This window comes from Equus asinus, chromosome 12 (genome assembly GCF_041296235.1).
Source record: "Equus asinus isolate D_3611 breed Donkey chromosome 12, EquAss-T2T_v2, whole genome shotgun sequence".
Classification (NCBI taxonomy): domain Eukaryota; kingdom Metazoa; phylum Chordata; class Mammalia; order Perissodactyla; family Equidae; genus Equus; species Equus asinus.
Window position 1 is genome coordinate 45,488,949 of NC_091801.1, and position 18,333 is coordinate 45,507,281.

Consider the following 18,333-nt stretch of genomic DNA (forward strand, 5'->3'; position numbering starts at 1 on the left):
CTTAGGCAGTGCACTCTTTGACATCAGTCCTGGCAGCATATTTTCAAATACCATGTCTGACCAGGCAAGGGAAACAAAAGAAAAAATAAACAAATGGGACTACGTCAAACCCAAAAACTTCTGCACAGCAGAGGAAACCATCAACAAAACAAAAAGACAACCTAGCAATTGGGAGAAGATATTTGCAAACCATATATCTGATAAGGGGGTAATATCTACAATATATTAAGGACAACGACAAACAAACACAGCATTGGAGATTGGATTGGTGGTTACCATAGGGCAAGGGGAGGAGGAGGGAGGGCAAAAGGTGGTGATTAAGCTCACATGTGAGGGATGCACTATAATGAGTTTTTGGGTGGTGAACATGATGTAATCTACACTAAATTTGAAATATATTATGATGTACATCTGAAAATAAACAAATTAATAAAAAATAAATTAATTAAAAAAAAACTCCTGCATCTCAGCAACAACAAAATAAGCACACCAATTAAAAAATAGGCAAAGGATCTGAACAGACATTTTTCCAAAGAAGATATACAGATGACCCACAGGCACATGAAAAGATGTTCAACATCACTAATTATTAGGGAAATGCAAATCAAAACTACAGTGAGATATTACCTTGTGCCCGTCAGAATGGCTATAATTACCAAGATAAGAAATGACAAGTGTTGGAGAGGACGTGGAGAAAAGGGAATGTAAACTGGTGCAGCCACTGTGGAAAACAGTATGAAGATTCCTCCAAAAATTAAGAATAGAACTACCATATGATCCAGCTATTCCACTGCTGGGCATTTATCCAAAGAACATGAAAACACAAATGCATAAAGATACATGGCACTCCTGTGTTCATTCAGGATCATTCTCAATAGCCAAGACATAGAAACAACCTAAGTGCCCATCAAGGGACGAATGGATAAAGAAGATGCGTTATTTATACACAATGGAATACTACTCAACTATAAAAAAAAAGATGAAGTCTTGCCATTTGCGACAACATGGATGGACCTAGAGGGTATTATGCTAAGTAAAATAAGTCAGAGGAAGAAAGTCAAATACTGTATGATCTCACTCATAAATAGAAGATAACAACAACAACAAACACATAGATACAGAGATTAGATTGGTGGTTACTGGAGGGGAAAGGAGGAGGGAGGAGGGCAAAAGGGGTGACTGGGCACATGTGGATGGTGCTGGGTGGTAATTAGTCTTTGGGTGGTGAACATGATGTAATCTACACAGAAATGGAAATATAATGATGTACACCTAAAAAAAAATAAGAAGAAGCTTTAAGAGGAAAAAAGTACTTCAAGCACAAAGCAAAAGTAGGAGAAAAAAATGATAGCAATAAATACCTGTTAAAGGATTAAAAAAAACCAGACTTGAGTCTGGCCAAGGGTAGAGCAATTGCACACCTAGGGATGGAGAGCTGAAAACAGAAAGCGCCTGCAGCCTGAAAATGAACAAAATGTTCCTAAGTAAAAGTGATTGAAAATAATGTGATGCTCCACTAATAGTTGAAGGTGAAGAGGAGAACTTGTGAGATTTTGTCATAATTACATGCTGGGGTACTCTGGAAATTTATTTTCCTAATTCAAAGTGTTCTTTTTCTGATTCAGAAGTACATTAGTGATTGTTTACTGGGTACAGAGTTTCAATTTGGGAAGATGGAAAAAATTCTGGGGATGGATGGTGGTGACAGTTGCATAGCAGTGTGAAGGTACTTAATGCCATAGAACTGGATACTTAAAATGGTTAAAATGGTAAATTTCATGTTGTGTATATTTTGCCACTTTACAATTTTTTTAAGTATATTAATTATCAGAAAAAGAATAGACTCATGTCTGTCTCAATCTGGATTAGGGCCAATGCTTTGGAATCTCAGTCAGCAAGTATCAGAACTCAGGAATTCATAATCTTTCAATCTGATCTGAAAATTGCTGAAATCATTTGTTAATAAATAACAAAGACCTTCGAGGACTGTATGTAAGAGAGAGGAAGCCTATAGCTTGGAAGGGGTACGCTTCTGTCAGTGTGGAACTCTGGAAAGAGGCTTAGTTCAGGTCTGGTAAAGAACGTGAGAATGAGGGAAATGTAAGGACACAGTAGTCAAGAAAGTATTTTAGTCCTGAGGGTTGGCTCCAGTGTGAGAAAACAGGCACTTTACACTGTTGCTGAGGATAGAGGTGTACATTGGTACAGCCTTCCTAGAGTACATTTTTGCAATGCATAGTAAAAATCTTAAAGGTGTTTATCTTTTTTATTTTTACCAATTCCACTTCTAAGAATTTTTCATAATGAAATAATCTGAGAAGTATGCTAAGGTATTTGTATAAAGATATTTATTTAGAACCAATCCAAAGATTCAAAAATAGGAAACTGTTCAAACAAATTGATTCATCTATACAAGGGAATATTACACAGGCATTCAAATAATAATGTAGAGTTATATTTATGGAAGTGGAAAGAGGTACATGATATATTGTCACATTTACAAAAAAGCTGCCCGTAAATCCATAGGTAGATTATGATTAATTTTTTAAAACATATATATTTATGTATCTGTGTACCAAGTAATTCTGGGAAGTATACACTGAGAGATTTTTTCTTTTGGCTTATTTTGATGTTACAGATTTTCTACAGACAAAATATAATGCTGGAGTTATAAAGAGAGAATTTTTTTCAAAGTTATTAGCTATAGAAAGGATAATTCTTTCAGATTGGCGTTCTCCAGATTGTATGACTAGTGCTTGGAACAGAGTAAATGTATCACATGTTTTAGCAAATAGTAGGCAAACAACTTTACTCCCAACTTGGCAGTATTAGGTAGTTACTGGAGAGACTTTTCTGAATTTTATTCATTTGTCTTCTTCCACTGGACCTGCTTCTGCAGGATAGCTGTTTTTTGGTTCCTGAGGTCTTTTCTCCTTCCCTGGTTTCCCCTTTTTGGATACCAGCATATGTGTGAGATTCCTTCCCTTCCTTGGTGTGAGGTTGTGCACCTTCCTGTGTCTGAGCGTTGCTGGTATATTTCTGGATGGTCATTAATTACTTTTGTTCATTTCATTAAAGGTTTTGAGAGTCAGGTTTCATGATCCCATGTTATTCCATCATTTTATCCTGTGAGTCTTTCCAGTGCTGTTAGGTTTAGAAAGTTCTTCCTCTTTAAAATTTGACAAATATTTATCTTGCTTCAAAAATATTTTTTTGTGTAATACTAAAATTTATTTAAAATCCATTTTTGTATGGTTTGAAATGAGACAGTAAATTGATTTTTTTCTTTCACAATACTTACCAGTTTTACATAAATCACTTTTAGAGTAATCCATTTTTTCCATATAGTTTTGTGATGTGTACTTTGTCATATGTTATAATGTGTATGAATCTATTTCAGGCCTGTTTTGTTGCATTGATCTGTCTGTTAATTCTCATACCAGCATTATACTGTTTTGATTATTAAAGGATTAAAATACAATTTAACGCCTAGTTTGGGTACGTGTTCAATGATTTTTCTTTTTCTTTTTTTAATATAGCTATCTTCACACACACTGCCTTATACAATGCTTGGCATTATGTCAAAAATATGAATTTATTTGGGAATAATTGACATTTTCTGTTGTTTAGTCTACCCCTCCAGGAGCATGTTTTATTTTTCCATTTGTTTAAGTTCTCTTACTTATTTCATCTCTCAAGGTTTTGCTGAAGTAATTTATAATGTGTAGCTATTGTGAATTGGAACTTCCCCTCATTCCATTTTCCAACTAGTTTTTGCTAGTATATAGAAAACTGATTCTTAAATATGTATTTCATAATTAACCAATTTGTTGAGTGTTATTATTAGTTTTAATAGTTTTTTGGTTCTCATATATTTTCTAAAAAAAAATCCTGTCATCTTGTGCAAATAATTATAATTTCTATCCTCTTTTCAAATATTTGTTTATCTTGTTTCTTCTCTTGAATGTTAGTAGTGATCCTGGCCATGCTTACTTTCCTTCTGATTTTAATGAGAACAACTTTAGTAATTTCCTACTAAGACATATTTGCGATAGGTCTAAGAGAGATTAGGAAATAGACTTTGCTTCTTAGTTCCTAGCCACTTCCTAGTTCAGAAAAAAAAGTGTTGAATTTTATTGAATGCTCTTTTGTCCTTTTTTGATAATTATGTACTCTTTCTTATTTGACCTAGTGATGTGATGTGTTATATTAATATATTTTCTAATATTAAATAATCCTTGCATTGCTGAGGTAATCCCTACTTGATTGTGCTGGCTTATTAGTTTAATATACTTTGACTTAATTTCACTGGTTCCTCGTTTAGGATTTTCACAACTGTATCCCATAAATGAATCGTGTGTGGAGTACCATTTCTTTAAGTGTTTTCTAAGACGGAGTATTATGAGGAAAAAGGATGGTTTTGTCGTCAGATACATTTGAGAAAGGTATATTAAAACATTTAAACAAATTTCTTTGCTTCAGGAGTCTCAGAGACATTAATATGCTAATACATGCTATAAATCTCTGAAACTGTGTTTTCCAAACTAATTCACAATAGACTTTCCGCGCCTAAGAAAATGACATTAATTTCCAAGGAATCCTCTTTGGAAAATGCTAGTCATTGTCATATTTTGGTATCAGAGTTATGTTAACCTCATAAAGTGAATTGGGATAGCTTTTTATAATTTTATATGCTCTGGACTAGATTATGTAATATAGGTGTTAATCAGTTTCTTGCAAACTTGAAAGGCCTATAGCATTGTCTGGAACAGTTTTGCAAATTATCCCTTGATGACATTTGTAATGTCTTCCATGAATATTCAGCTTTCCTGTTCTATCGAATTAATTTTATTAATCTATGTTTCTAAAAAAGTGTTCACTTTTTTGAGATTTCTAAATTTCTTAAAATATCATTATGGGTAAAATTCTCTTTAACTCTTAAGACGTGTTTACTTATCTGTTTGTAAATAAAATGAAAAGAAATGATCTATGTCAAATGCTTGAACCACAGTGCATGGCACTTAGTAAATGGTGAACTCTTTTACTTTCTACCTCCTTTCTAATTTTGTTTCTTTCTTTTTTATTTATATTTATAAGAACTTTGTCAATTTAAAAACTCTTTTCCCAAATAGCCATCCCTTCTACTTATCTATCTACCTATATCCATCTATTTATTTTATTGTTTTAAAATTCATTAGTTTTCTGCTTAAATTCTCATATTATTCTTCCTGATTTTCTCAGTTTTTTTTCTTTTCTAGCTTCTAGATTAAATAGTTCATTTAAACAAAATTCTTCGTTAGTAATAAAAATATTGTCTATTAATTTGATTAAAAATAACTTTGTATTTTGTGGTCCTTTATGCACATGGTGCAATATTTGAAGTTTACGAAAGGGCTTACAGAGAAGAGTGAGTCCCTTTCCTTCCCCTGCCCAGTGTTCTCCTCATCAGGAGGTGAACACAGATGCCAGGTTCTTGTGTTTCCCTCCAGAACTACTGTAAGTGGATCTGGCTTTTGAGTATAGCTTGATCAGGAATGCAAACATTGTTACTTAGTTATTATTTTCATTAGGTTTAAATAGGCTCTATTTTTCATTTAAAATTTCTCATTTGATACAATAATGAGAGAGTGGCTTTAAAACTCTTCTTCATAGGATATTACATTATTTTGTTATTAATTTCTATTTTTATTGCATTGTGATTAGAGAACGTAGTCTATAATTTATACTGTTTGGAAATTCCTGAGATTCATTGTGTGATCAATTACATGGTCAATTTTTATAAACATTTCATACTTATTTAAAAATGTACTGTCTCTAAAGGCACAAAGTATATAATTACTAATTCAAAATAATTTTTATTTATTGTAGCTTACTTGATCTATTATTATAGAGAGTAGTAAATTACTTTCCTTCTCAAATTGAACTTTTGTCAATTTTTATCTATATTCCTGATAATTTTTGTGTTTTGTATTTTATACCATAGTATGTGGCACATAAAGTCTAATAATTCTCATATATTTATTCTGGATTGTAATTTTTACTTCTTTTAAAAAAATCCTAAAAGTAACACTTATATCTAGAAATAAGAATTCAGATAATAGTAAAGGACATCAAATGAAAAGTAAATCTTTTTTTTTTCAGACACCCGATCTGTGATCTCACACTTCAGTGGTAATTACTTTTGAATATTTTTTACTATTTTTATTTCTTCTGGTGGTTACTTTCATAACTCTAAATAATATGTTTATATCTTTCATTCTTAATTTATTAACTGTAAATATTATCTATTGATGCTTCAGTATGAAAATTAAGGTTTAAGTTATTTATACTACCCTTATCTCTTCTTCTCAAATCCCTCCTAATATTTTTTTTGTAAACTTTATAATTTTAAAAAGTACTTAAACTCCAACTTTTTGATTCATCAGCTTTAAACATTTTTTGACTATTATTTAAGATGGGGAAATGAATTTCCCAATTTAACATTCTTTGTGCCCCTCTTTCTCTACCATCCAACTTGTGTTAGCTATGTTATCACTTTTATATGGGGAAAATTTAGAGCGCTCTGTTCTCTAATTATAATAAATCTTCCATACTTTGTCTGTGGGTTGACTCTGAAAGTTAAATACTGGCAGAAGAATTTTAGTATAATAGTTATGTAAATATTTATTGCATATTTGGTAAGAATATTGGATATGTTGAGGAGACAGAGCATTCAACACCTGTGCCCTTTTAAGGGGAATGTTCCAAAGGTCAAGGGAAGATGGATGGTCTCTCTCTCTTTTAATATTCGCTATTACTGAGACTCATGCTGTGATTGAACTTGTTTCATATTTGAAGCATTCTTGGAAACTTATTTTTTCCTGGAGTTTCTAATTGTCTAATTTTCTTTTTCTTGAGAAAAGAAACACATGCCTTTCTACCATATTACCAATATCTTGCAACTGTTAATCATAGTATTTGTTGAATTCTTTAGTATGTATTGACCTATTTCTAGGTCTTGTCTAGAGCTATCATCCTGTGATTTTTCTTAATTTTATTTTTGGATTAGTTCCACTATTTCTTACATCCTGTATATTTCTATTTTTTTATTCCTTTTTTCCCCCTGCAGTACATATTCAAGTGATTTTTTTTTTTCCCAGCAAAGTTGCATTGGAGGTAAATTTTCTGGGTCCTTGCTTTTCTGAAAATGTCTTTATTTTTGACTGATATTTTGCTGTATAGAATTCTACATTTAAAATATTTCCTCTCAGTAATTTGAAGACATTTCTCTTTTGTCTTTTACCATGTACCATTCCTGATAAAAAGTCTGATGCCAAGCTGATTCTCTTTACTTTCTAGGTAACCTGAATTATTCCTTCTGGAAGATTCTAAGATTTTCTTTTTAATTTTAGTTGGGAAGCAGTGCTCTATCACAAATTCTATGTTCTTCACAGTCATTCTGTTCTTCTTGCTGTTAGTGTTTTTCAACTTATGATTGCATTTTGGGTTTCCTTATATTTTCATATTTTAGCCAATTCTTTTGCCAGCTTCTTCTCTAATTATTGTGTTCTGACCTCGTTTCATAGAGATGGTAACCTTTTACATCTTTGTGAAGACAACAAAATATGGTTTAATTTTTCACTTGTTATAGAAAACTGTTGTTAGAAGTTTCTCTTTCTTTGAGGTTTTAGAGTGATATCCCTTTTTCCTTTTGCTGAAGTTTTTTTTTTTCCATAAGCCCACTGTTAGCTCTTTCTTCTATTTTTTTTCTCATTCTTGAACTGTGTGAGATCTAACCAGGCTTTGTCTCTGTTAACAAAAAGAATAGGTGAATTATTTTTTAGTCCACTTACTGTTCACATGTTCTGCTCAGATTTAGCCTGAAAATTTAATTTGATGTTTCCTTTATTTCTTATTTTTATGTCTAACAGGCATTCATCTGTCATGGATTTAGGTGTATTACAGTTAACATCTTAATACAGCTCTTGCATTTTTTAAAATTATAAGATTACATGCAATTTGCAGTTGTTTAAATAATGTAAAACATTAAATACTCTTTCACTTGCGCTCCCAGAATGTGAGCTCTTCCTGTCTTTGTTCCTATTTATAAAGTTTTTTCCTAAAAAATTGTTCTTTCACCTATATTCATAACTTTGCTAAGGTAAACTGAGGTCTCTTAGCAAAAGTAGAGTGGGCAGAGCTGTTGGGACAGGAAGACTGGTTTGGGTAGCAGTCCATGACTGTAGAAAAAAAAGAGTTCCCATAAAACTGATGCTGCTCACCATATTTTTGCCCACTGCAGCCACTGTGTTCTAAAATTTAGTGTAGACTTTAAGGGTAATTAAGATCTTTTCCTATTTCTTTGGAACCATTCATTCTGTCTGGTTGAGGATGAAGCATGTGGTGTATGGTTTAAGAATACACTTCCCAACCCTTTCCCACTGATGCTGTATTAAATGGAGTTTTTTACACTCAGAGTGAATGGCTCTTCCTGCTGATACTCAGCTTTCTGTACTTTGCCAGTCATTGTGTGTGTGTGTGTGTGTGTGTGTGGTTTTATAATGAGAAGTAGGAAGAAGCCCTATCATGCACTTATAGCCTTCTATCATTTTATGAAGTCTAACCATTGGCCTGTAACTGAATTTTGATGAGCTAGGCATCTCAGGTGGCATTTTGGTTTTGTCCTTAGTTATTATTATTTATTTTGCTTTTCATGTTTTGTGTTTATGTTGTATATTTAATTCATTCTTGGGGGCTGTATCATCTCTCACTTAAACCATCTTGGATTCTCTCCCAACCTCTTTACCCCAGAAGTCTTGTATGAGTCTTCTTATTGCTTCCACATTGCAGCTTACCACTTGTATCACCATTTAGACTGTGAGCCACTTCCTTGAAGGTGGGAGCTAAGTCTTAACTCTTTATTTTCCCTGTAGAGTAGATGTTCAATACATATCTACTGAGAAGCTGGTCAGCTTCATGAAGAAGATATGATTGAGCTCCTTCTCCTCTTTCTTCCACCAAAGCTAAAACATGGAAAAGGATAAGATTTGAGTAATATTTTATAAGGAGAATTTGGAACCCAGACACCTACTATGGAGGCTTTATAGTTTTTAAAAAAATGCAAGAGAAAAAGAGATTTTAGGATTAGTGTATATTAGTATGTATTAATACAACCCTTGCTTTGTAGTCTCTTGGTGGGGGAAATAATGTGCTATCTAGTTGTGTTTCCTGGGACCAACTCAGTAAGTGTGCTCTGCAGGATGGGCTCACTGACCTTGCTCCCATCCCTGTCCTATGTTTCATCTAGCTTCAGGGGGCTTATCTTATTCTTTTGTCTTCTTTCGTACCTTTCCCCAAAACCTCCAGTGAGAGAAGAGATTTTAGTATTAGGAAATGGTCTGTTGAATTCCAAAGTCAGAAATAGACCACATGAATATGTATAAAGCATTAAAACTCTTCTTTGAAGTGTGATTTCCTGACTAATGGATGCTTCTGGGTTGATTTTTTTTTCACTCAGTTAAACCCTATTCGGACCAACTTGCATTTTGGGTGAACTTAAGAACCTTATGATTAGCATCCATTAGCATTTCTATAACATTTTATATTGCAATAATAATACCTTTTGAAATTTCTATACCATATCTTTCACAGAGTGCTTTACGCCTGTTATTTTATTCGATACTCCCAACAATGCTGTGAAGAACGTTGGGAGTCTATTATCATTCCATTTTATAGATGAGGAGACTTACGTGTAGAACATTTAAGTGACTTTTCCAAAGTCACGCGGTGAGTAAGGCGGCAGCATGTTCACTAGGAGCCATGTCTCTAGCTAGTATGACAAGGATGTGCTGCCTTTTAGTTAGTGACAGGAAATGATTGCTAACTTTAAGCATTTACAACATGCCAGCTCCTGTGTTAGGCCCTTTATATACATTTTGTCATTTAATACTCTTCATCACCCTGCAAAGTAGGCCACTGTATTATCCCTCCAATTACACATAAGGAAACTGCAATTTAGACAGGTTAGGTGACTTGGTCAAGGTCACACAGCTAGTCTGGTAGAGCTTCAGTTTGAAGCTAGGTTTCCCTGATTTTATAACCCAAGCTCCTAGCCTCTTGGCTCCCTCTTAGCTTTTTTGGATTGAGCTTTTGAAGATGTTCAACACAGCATAGCTTTTAAAAGGCTGTTCCATTTCTTATGATTTCCTGATGTGATTACAAACACCATTCTCCTCCCTATGACTCCTACAGTCTGGGGCCTATTGTCAGTGGTACACTTGTGAGCTACACAGATAAGAAGGGCAGAACAAGTGAGGGGAACTAACATTTACTGAGCTCCCATTATATGCCTGGTGGCTGTTAGAAACCTGTATCACAAGAACTCTGTAAGTCTGGTGTTATCATTCCCACTTCATGGAGGAGGGAACACAAATTCAGAGTGAAGAAATGTGTACAAGCTTGTAAGTGGAGGAGTCAGGGTTTTTACCCAGGTCTGTCAGTGGTGATGCTAATGAGAAGGAACACTATTTCTCAGGGTCCTATGGAGGACGGACTTTAACCAACAGAGATGCATTTCACTTCTACTGGTTATGAGGCATTATAATTGATATTCTGGAGCCCCTTAAAGTGTTTTATGAAGGAACTCATAAGAGAATCCAAAGAAAAGAAAAACTGTGGCAAGTTTTAGGCTACATTGCTTAGTTTATATCATGTTGCCAGCAGGCCTTTGACTGAAATACCTAGGAACTGGGACTTAACCAGCAAAAACACACTAGTAAACATCATAATGACACACACATTGAGGAAAATCATGTTTTTAATTTTAAATGCTATGCAGTCTTGCCTTATATAGTCAATGCTGGGAAGTTGTGGTATGCCAGAAAATGATTTACATTTTGGCCTTAGGGCAAAAATATGGAGCTTGTCGTTATGTCAGAGAGAGGCAAAATCTTCTAACGAAAAAACCTAAAGCTATAAACTTTTCAGGATGTGTGTTGATTAAACTGTTGTGTGGCTGAGCATTTTGCCTGAAACTTCATAGAGAATAAGCAGCTGTTAATGACTTTCAGGTAAAAACCTCCCTTCTGAATCTTCAGTGCTCTATTCCCAAAGTACAGAATTGTGGGTGACAAGCATTTTCCTGATCCTTCTAAGGCCTTCCTGGTCTGAGGCTGTTTTGGGTGAGGAAGACCGTCCCTGCTGGATTTTTGGTTCATGGGAAGAAAGCTGCATGTCTGCCCATGATATGCACAATCTGGCCTACAGTCTGTGATGCCAATCAGATGCAGATAAATTGCCATACAGACAAGCTGCCTCATGAATGTGACTTTGCCACCTCCAGGGACCAGGGCTTTCTGCACCTGTGATCCAGCATCCCTCATTTTCCTCCCTGGCAGCACTGGATGGACTTCTTCAACGGGGAGCCCTCTCTGTAGCATCTATGTGGTGACCGGGGCAGTGATTGCTTACCCCAGGGAACTGGAGTAGAGGGTTACCACGGAGAAGGTGGAGAGTTTTCCTGTTTTCTTTATCCTTCCTCTCCTTGAGAAAAGTAGACTCTAGCAGTAGTTCAGAGAACCAACTGTGCAGTCACAGATCTGGGTGCAAATTGTGGCTCTGTGCCTCATTCACTGTCTAACCTTGACCATGTCATTTATTCTCTCTAAGCCTCGTTTCCATCTATAACCTCTAGGTGTTAACGATACCCAGCTCATAGAGTTGTTGTGAGAATTAAATGAGATAATGTGATATTAAATCCTTAGGACTTGATAAAGCTTAGGTATTATTATAACTGTTACCTCCACTAATAGCATCAAACCTTGGGTCTAATCAGGGCTCAGTCTCTTTACTGAGACATTAATATATTCATAACCACTCTGCTATTCTGCCCCTTTTCTGAATGCATCACAGTTAACTCATGAACTTAGGCCACTAAACAAATGGAATTTATCAGCTGCAGACCCCCATGTGCCACTTGCTTGATAGCAGGGAAGGTGTGTGTATGTGTGTCTGTGTGTCTGAGAGAGGGCTTGCCAAAAATATTTGCTCTATAGCTGTGTTATCACTCTATCATGTGCTGGTGTGGCTTTATGGGAAGTATATCTTGGATGTTTGTTATACATTATTTTTAGCTGGAGTTTATTTTTCTAGGGAAGTAAGAATTTCATTTTTTAGAATTGACAGTTATTTTGTACAAGTAGTTTATGTCTACAAAAAGTCCAGGTTTTTATCTTTTATGTTTGGTTTTGAGGCACTGTATGTGAGATGTTGCTGAACATTAGAACTTGAAAGAGCTTGGATTTGGGGTCAGAATGGGGTTCAGATTCCAGCTGTGATACGTACCAGCTGTGAGAGCCTTAATTTCCGCATGCGTGAATGTAAAAATACCTACTTAATGGGATTAAAAGAGAAAAAAATATAAGAAAGTATCATATTATGTAACACATAACAGTCTCTCAAAAGTTACTGGTTATTGTTTTGGGCAGATCCAAACCTCCTGTTAGTAAAATGTAGTGACTTCCATTTTTTATTCTTTGGGACCTCAGGTCTGCAGAGACATCTTAGATGCCACAAAGAAAGGTTATGGGGGCACTAAGTACCCAGGATCCCTGCCCCCTTCAAAAGAAGCTCTGCTTATATCTGTTCTATATATAGGTGCTTCACATAAGATTTTTTTAAGAGGAAAAAATGCCTAAAAAGTGATTGAAGTCCAAATTATTGATTTTTCCTTTATGAATCACACTTCTCATGTTGCATCTAAGGAATCTTTGTATAACCCAAGGTCGCAAAGGTTTTCCTCTAGCAGATTTTATAGTTTTAAATTTTAAATTTAGGTCTAAGCTCCATTTTGAGTCCGTTTTTACATATAGTTAGAGGTACTGTGTACTAGTTTGTCAGGGCTGCCATAACAAAGAACCACAGACTGCGTGGCTTAAACAACAGAAACTTATTTTCTCACAACTCTGGAGACTAGAAGTCCAAGGTCCAGGTATTGACAGGGTTGGCTTTTTCTGAGACCTGCTTCCTCTTTGGCTGGTATTTGCTCATCATCTCCCTGTGTCTTCACTTAGTCTTCCCTCTGTGCGCCTCTGTATCCTAATCTTCTCTTTTATAATGACAGTAGTCATGTTGGATTAGAACCTACCCTAATTATCTCGTTTTAGCTTAATTACCTCTTCAAAGCCCTATCTCTAAATAACAGTCACATTTTTGAGATACTGGGAGTTAGGACTTCAACATATGAATTTGGGGGGATATAATTGAGCCCATAATATATGGATAGAAGGGTTTTTGTTTGGTTTTGTTTGGTTTGGTTATGGTTATTCAATTGTTTTAGTACCATTTACTGAAACATTTCTTCACTGAAATGCCTTTGTACCTTTGTTGAAAAGCAACTGTCCGTATAAATGTGAGTTAATTTCTGGATCCTTTATTTTGTTGCATGATCTCTTTGTCTGACTTTACTCTAATACCAAACTGTTGATTATTTTGGCTTTATAATAAGTTTTGGAAAAAACTGATAAATTGTACTTCTTCAAAATTAAAAACTTCTGCTCTTTAAAAGACACTGTTAAGAGACTGAAAAGACAAGCCACAGATGGGGAGAATATATAGATATATTTGCAAATCATAGATCTGATACAGAACTTGCATCCAGAATATAAAGAACCCTAAGATCTAAATAATAAGAAACTAACTCAATAAAGAAAACCTGGCAAAATATTTGAACAGATACTTCGCCAAAAAAATATGTAGATAGCAAATAATCACGTGAAAATATACCCAACATCATCAGTCATTAGAGAAATGTAAAATAAAACACAATGTGACACCACTACACGCCTATTAGGAAAATAAAAAGACTGACCATATCAAGCGTGGTAAAGATATGGAGGAACTAGAATTCTCATATACTGTTAATTGGAATGTAAAATGGAGAAACCACTCTGGAAAACAATTTTGCAGTTTTTAAGAATTTAAACATACACTTCTCATATGGTTGAGCCATTCCATTACTATAACATATATCCATACAAAGACTTGTACACAAATGTTTATAGCAGTTTTACTTCTCATACCCAAGCTAAAGACAAACCAAATATCCATCAACAGGTGAATGGATAAATTAACTGTGGTATAGCCATACAATGGAATACTACTCAGGAACAAAGTTTTTCAACATGGATGAATCTCAAAATAATTATGCTGGGGCATAGAAGCCAGACATAGGAAGAATACAGACTATATGATTCAATTTATATAAAATTCTAGGAAATTCAACTAATGTATAATAACAGAAAGCAGGTCAGTGGTTTCCTTGAGCTAGAGGTAGAAGGGGTTCAAGGAGGAATAGGAGGGAGGAATTATCAAGGGGCATGAAGAAACTTTTGAGAGTGATGAATATGTTCATTATCTTAATTGTGGTGATGGTCTCATGGATGTAAACGTATGTCAAGACTTATCAATTGTATATTTTATACATGTGCAATTTATTGTGTGTTGATTATACCTCAATAAAGCTGCTTTAACAAAAATGATTGAAAACATTTGGACTAATGGTATGAAAAATCAAAGAATAAGGTGAAAAAACCCAAGAGTATTAGCCATCTTTCAGGCCTATCAGGATTTTCACTATCTCAACAGCATTTGAGCAACTATTTTTTTTGTATACTTTAGGAAATATCTAATACAGGCTGTCAGGAGACTGAGAAGAGACTCCTCACAGTGTTGGTAGCCTTAAAATGTAGCATGGAACCATACAAATGCCAAGACAAATTGAGAAATTTGAGCTTTTTTCATTGAGTTCAGTACCTTTGAATTATATGCATGTTCAGCTTTGGTTCTAGGTGCTAGGGACTACTTTTTTCAAGTGCACAACTTGCTACCTCCATTGGGCGTGGAATTCAGTAAAACCAACCTTTGCACGTGCCTTTGTTAAAGTGTGTACCTAGATGTATTTTGTACAAGAAAGAAAAATAACTAGAAGCAGATTTACTGCAGTGTGGATTTAGTTGTTTGGCTGACTTCTTTTTGCTGGTTTCCTGGTTTTTGATGGGGCTTCCAGGGTGATGGCCTAGGCAAAGCCACTCTGCTCTGGACTTGGACTTGGTACAGATTTCCTGGTGGTCAAGTCATGTATTTTCTACTTTGGGAACAGGCAATGGAACAGAGCTGCAGGAACAACTGCATAGGTTCTATGGACTTCCAAAAATGTGGGTTAAGGTAATTCGGCTCTCTTCTTGTTCCCATCTCTAAAAGAAAGACTCCACCAAAGTTCAGAGCATCTTAAACATTTTGAAGTTGTGACATTGAGTGTGAATAATTGGTGTCTGTGGGACTCTGAGAGTGAAAGCAGGGCTTACCAGTGTTTCTCATTACTATACAGAAAAGAAGCTGGAAAAACCTATAGTCAGATATAAACATTTCTGCTTAACATTCATTGTCAACCAGGGAATAGCAAGTACTACAGAGCTGTATAGTCACTTGCATTTAAACACCCTATTTTACAAGTCCATAACCACGTTCCACATAGTGGCATTAGTACCATGGAGACTGTATAGTAAGAGCTCAAAAGGAGGGCATGTTTAGTATTGCAATTACTGCTTTTCGTTTTCCTAAGCACTTGGATAAATTAAAATTCTAATCAGTATTATTCAGAGACTGCAAGGAATGGTGGGCTCTCATTTCTGGCCCAGCATTCCTCAAGCACATATAGACCAGATATTGTATTTAGCGCTGAGGGATACTGGAGAGACAGTCTCTGCCTTCAGAGAGCCTTCAGTGTAGAGATGGAGACTGAGAAGTAAACAGGTGATTATAATGCAGAGTGATATGTACCATGGAGAAAGTACCTAGAACAGAGTAGTTCTGGGATCTATAGGAGGATTATCCAACCCAAACTATGGGAGTCAGGGAAGGCTTTTCAAAGAGTGAGTCAGAGTTACCTCCTCAAAGAGGAAAGGCTTCTACCTCTAGTAAGAGGTATGACAATGACCTGTATGACAATGAGCAAATCACTTACGTTCTCAGAGCCTCTGTGTTGGAAGTAGTAATCTCCCTCAATAGTCACTTTTGAGGATTAAGTCAGATGATATATATGAAAGCCCGTAGCCCAGTCACTTGCTAGGGCAAACGTCAATATTGGCTTTCTTCCTTCTTTTCTCCTTCTCTCCTGCCTCTATCAAGTGAGGAACATGACTTCCATAGCAGACTACACAGAGGTAATGTCTGGAGGGTTTCCAGCCATCATCTCTGTCACTTGTTGTTTATCTTCCTGCTTCCAGATCATCAGGGTCTTTTCTCTCTGATGTGGGTCTGGGCTGTGCTCATGTATAGCACAAGGTCTTTCATGTCCTGCTTGTGACACTTCATTAGGGGAAGTGGCCAACCTCTGAGCAAGTGGTGGAGGCAGAGGGAAGATGGGAATCAAACACAGCACCCATAGGGCAATGTTGAACCAAACACCAGTGCGGCCCTGTGTGTGGGAGGGGCAGGCAGCAGCCATCATCAGTTGTCATGCCGCGTGTGTGGAGCGGTGAGAGGAGATTGCCTCAGTGATCAGTGGAGAGAGCAGAGGACAAATAGAGAGGAAAATCATCTTCAAGTGTAACTCATGATTACTCTGTATCCATGTTCTTGAAAGTAGTACATTATTCCTACTCTTGGCCAGGCCTTAATGGCTATAAAAACAAATGATACAGCCTCTTTCAGGGGACAGTCTGACTGGTCAGCAGGCATTTCTGATGCAGGACACAATGTAGAAAACACCGAGACAAGCTGGGCACACTTTGTTTCTGCCCTCTGCGTTTCCTTTGTTCATTTTTCTGCACACTCTTCCCTTCCTAAGATGACTTTGTTTTTTCCAAACCCACATCACCTTCTCATGTTGCAAATCCACCTAACCTTCAGCCTTTTTTTTCTGCACAGCTGTCACAGCAAACTTCCCTTCCTCTGCTCCTAACTGTATTAGACAGTGTGGTGCAGGCTGTGAGTTGCAAACTCCTTACCCCGGGGCTTTCCAATAGAATCTGATGTTATCCAAAACTTCTCATCTGTTTCAAAGGGTACAATTTCCTGCATCTCTGGAGGGAAATCAAACAGACTACATTTAGGAAATAGGCCGATCCTTCACAGATTTAGTAGACCTCCAGGCAATTATGGGGTGATTATTCCAAACTTAGTGTTTCCTCACCTCGTTTCCCTCAACAATTACTTGAGTGACCTGACAATGGGCTTTCCATCTTTTGAGTGAGATACTGGGAAATAAATCACAAAACTTAAGATAAGCTGTGGTTCCTTTAATTTCTCTGTCCTCTTCCCAAGTTGTTTTTGTCTCTCCTCAGGGATAACCATTCCTCTTTTTCCCTTTTCTTCCTCAGCTTCCATCTGGGATCCAAGAATCTCTCAAGTCTATCTTCATAATCCTTTAAATAATACACCTAGTCTCCTGATAAATGTGATTATCTTTTTAAAATTTACTTTTTGGATTTAGAAATTGCCCATTAAGAAAAATTGCTCTCAGCTGGTTTCCCATGCCTCTTTATAGTTCTTATCTTCTCCTTTCTCACCTTTGGACTGGGATATATTTTCCACCAGGGTCTTTGTTCTGCATTCCAAACTCATCTCTCTCCAAGTGTCTCCCTAATTCCTTTTGTAATTTTTTAAGTTACCTTTTTAATTTCCTGCTGTCAAACATCTGCTGTATCCCCTTTCTTTCTCCACTTCTAGAAAACTTGTTTTATGAATGTTCTTTCTCCCCAGGATAATTTTGCTGGCTGTGCACCGATGTAGTGATAGAGTGGTTTTATTTTACATTGACTGATTAAGCACTTTGAATAATTGTTTTAACTCCATTACTGTGAATCTGTTTGGCTAAACCCTTTTATTTTGCCACCTTTGATTAATGTCTGACCATTGGGAGAGAGAGGAATCAGCGCATTAATTTCCTCTCCACCATTGATAAGTGCTCTTTTTCTGTGCAAGAGCCTAAAGCAACAGATGCTGTGTGCTCCCATTGCAGGAGGAGAGAGCACACACGGTTGCAAAGTATGTGTTTGCTCTTAGCTGGTGTTTGCTAATGGTGCTGTGTGGCAGCCATCTCATAGCAGAGAGCAAATGTTAGGATTTGGGAACAGTGTACTGGCATATCATATTTTAAAACTGAATGGCGAATCTTTGTTGAATTAACAGTGTATAGCTAGATAGTTTTTTCTTTTAAGCTCATGAAACTTAACAGCTGTTTAGTGAAGCAATATTTTCATACATGTCTGTTTGACAGGTTTAATAGCAAATTTTGCAATAAGTGACTTACTGAACAGGCCTTCTTTGCTTGGGCTGTAACAAGAACTGTGTTTG

At 36.0% G+C, this 18,333-nt stretch overlaps 1 protein-coding gene across 5 annotated transcripts in view; it reads left to right on the top strand.

Moving 5' to 3' along the window:
• The window catches only part of CPQ (carboxypeptidase Q), a 460,617-nt gene that overhangs the window by 71,424 nt on the left and 370,860 nt on the right, over positions 1-18,333 (top strand). Inside the window, exon 1 of one of the 5 annotated variants that reach the window (XM_070481374.1) lies at positions 6,147-6,171. The exons of the other annotated variants lie outside the window; for them this stretch is intronic. The gene's annotated coding sequence lies outside the window, so the exon portion shown is untranslated. Of the gene's footprint in view, positions 1-6,146; positions 6,172-18,333 lie in introns of those variants that run through there. 5 annotated transcript variants of the gene reach the window in all.